The sequence below is a fragment of the Penaeus vannamei genome, chromosome 34 (assembly GCF_042767895.1).
Source record: "Penaeus vannamei isolate JL-2024 chromosome 34, ASM4276789v1, whole genome shotgun sequence".
NCBI classification, from domain to species: domain Eukaryota; kingdom Metazoa; phylum Arthropoda; class Malacostraca; order Decapoda; family Penaeidae; genus Penaeus; species Penaeus vannamei.
Genome location: NC_091582.1, coordinates 377,405 through 379,904, shown reverse-complemented (window position 1 = coordinate 379,904; position 2,500 = coordinate 377,405). Strand labels below are relative to the sequence as shown.

Genomic DNA, 2,500 nt, shown 5'->3' with positions numbered 1-2,500 from the left:
ATTTCTGACGAAGATATAATAAAACTGTTAAATACATCTTGTATTGTGAAGATATTCGTTCTCATTCATACCTTTCCATATATATACATGTATATATATACATATATATATATATATATATATATATATATATATATATATATATATATATATATATATATATATATATATATATATATATATATATATATATATATGTAATTATACACTAGTGGCACCACCCTTGAATAGCACAAATGTACCTCTATCACCCTCCAAATACATCAAAGCATAAAACATATTTAAAAAAAAACACACAATCAAGGTGTTCATTATACATGTGAGTAACACTTCTGAAAATATTTTTGACTTTGGTACATCACATTTAAACGGCAGACAAAATTATGGACACAAAATTTGGACACAAAAGCACATTCAAGATATTATGGTGAAAATTTTTTCTATAAAAAAAAAAAAAAAAAAATACAAGAAAATGCACCGAAAACTTAGGAGTCATATGACAGATATTTAATTTAGTGTGTTTCTGATTTCCAATATAAATGCATCTGATGAAATAATCCTTCAAAGTAGCAAAACATTTATCGTGAAATCAACCATTGATGTAATAAATGTTACATTACCTAGAATCACTGTAAGCCATTATATGGGATAATATCTGTATGGATTTCATCTATTTGAAAGTTATAAATACATTTAGATTGTTTGGAAAGAATTGGTCATTTAAGATTCTTTCTTTAAAGTAACAGAATTCACGGTGTCCAATTTTCAATCTGCAATAACACTGTCTTTAGTAATAATAATAAAAGGGGGGGGGGCAAGTGTTTTGTTCTGAAAGACTGTATTATTATTAGAAGAACTCCGACTGCTCAGGGATTTTTAACATTGGACACCATGTGATGAATGTTACATTTTTGGCAGTGTACAAATATTAGACATTTTTTTTTCAAAAACGGTTTGAAAAAGCCAAAAAGAATTGTATGTCTGTATATATGTATGTATATATATATATATATATATGCATATATATATATGTATATATATATATATACATATATATATATATACATATATATATACACATATATGTATACACACATATATATATATATATATATATATATATATATATATATATATATATATCTTTAATGGCATCTAGGCTGGAGTAAGACACACCTCTGGTAAAAAAAAAATCATAAAGACCTGTTCATAACTTTTTGAGCCATCCTGCACAGGAGCTGCTTCATGATCAGGATCACCACCGAATTGTAATGGCATCTTGGGCGAAGACAACTCTGGTAAAGGTTTAATGGCATCTAAATTGGGCTAAGACACACCTCTGGTAAAAATCTGTTCCTATCAGAGTTATCCTGCTAACCAACCAACAAACTAACTAAACACTACCAAAAGCATAATCACCTTGGGGGAGGTAATAACAATGATAATAACAATTGTTATTATCATTGTTATCATTATTATTATTATTATTATAATTATTATCATTATTATTAATATAAAATATATTAATAATAATGACGAAGATAATGATAATAATAAAAGAAGAAGAAGAATAGTTTATGATTAAAAAGATTAAAGGAGCAATTAAAAGAAGATTGTATGCAAAAATATATTTGTTCTAATAAAGCAATTTTCATTAGGTATCAGTCTCACAAGTAAAACAATATTATGGCACAAGAAAGTAACTCATGATAATGACACACCAGTTGTGATAAAGTTTTAGTATATACTCTTTTTTTTTTTAGCTAGAATGCACTAAAACTATATATACTAGTCATTTGTAACTACACATTTTAAAAGTTGAATGAATTTATGTATAGAAATGATTAATATCCAAACTGATTATTTCAAATTATCTGCCACATCAAAAGCTCAGGTGAAAGTGAAATAAACACAGTGATTCTTTTAATTTTCTATTCAATACCTGTAGTGGCTTCTAAATTCTTATCATCAAATCGCATTAATAAATCCTTATGAAAAACTGCAACACCCCAGTCAACACTATGGTTGGTACTTTACCTACACTACATGTAAATACTATCATCATGTTTTTGATGCTTGGACAGTAATCCTTGCTATCCAGACTCCTTGTGTGAGAAGAGTGAAAGTACTACAAGGGATTCACCTAGAAGCTTTTCTTATTTTCCACCTAAAAAACAGCACTCGGGCTTTGTAACTTTCAGGGGAGAAGCAGGGGCCTAGGAACTCCTTGAAAATGCATTTAACTCAATTTCGGCAAGATGGGCAAAAAATGGCGAAAAAATTCACTGATTTGTGTTCCCCTTGATATATACTGACAGATCTAGAAATACCTCTCATTTATCCAAACTGATCCTATTATTTTTTTTTTTCTTTTCTTTTCTTAATCTCAATTCATAATATAAACTATTTTTTTAATATACTCTTAACTACTGCATTATTTTTATAATTCATTTTTATTCTTTTCTTATCTATAATATAAGCCTTAGCACTGTATAGCTAT

At 27.6% G+C, this 2,500-nt stretch overlaps 1 protein-coding gene across 1 annotated transcript in view; it reads right to left on the bottom strand.

The window, feature by feature from the left end:
- Positions 1-1,613: 1,613 nt before the first annotated feature.
- LOC113824411 (peroxisomal sarcosine oxidase) overlaps positions 1,614-2,500 on the bottom strand; it is an 8,665-nt gene continuing 7,778 nt past the window's right edge. The window contains exon 10 of the mRNA XM_027377150.2: positions 1,614-2,500. This exon is cut by the window's right edge and continues 255 nt beyond it. The gene's annotated coding sequence lies outside the window, so the exon portion shown is untranslated.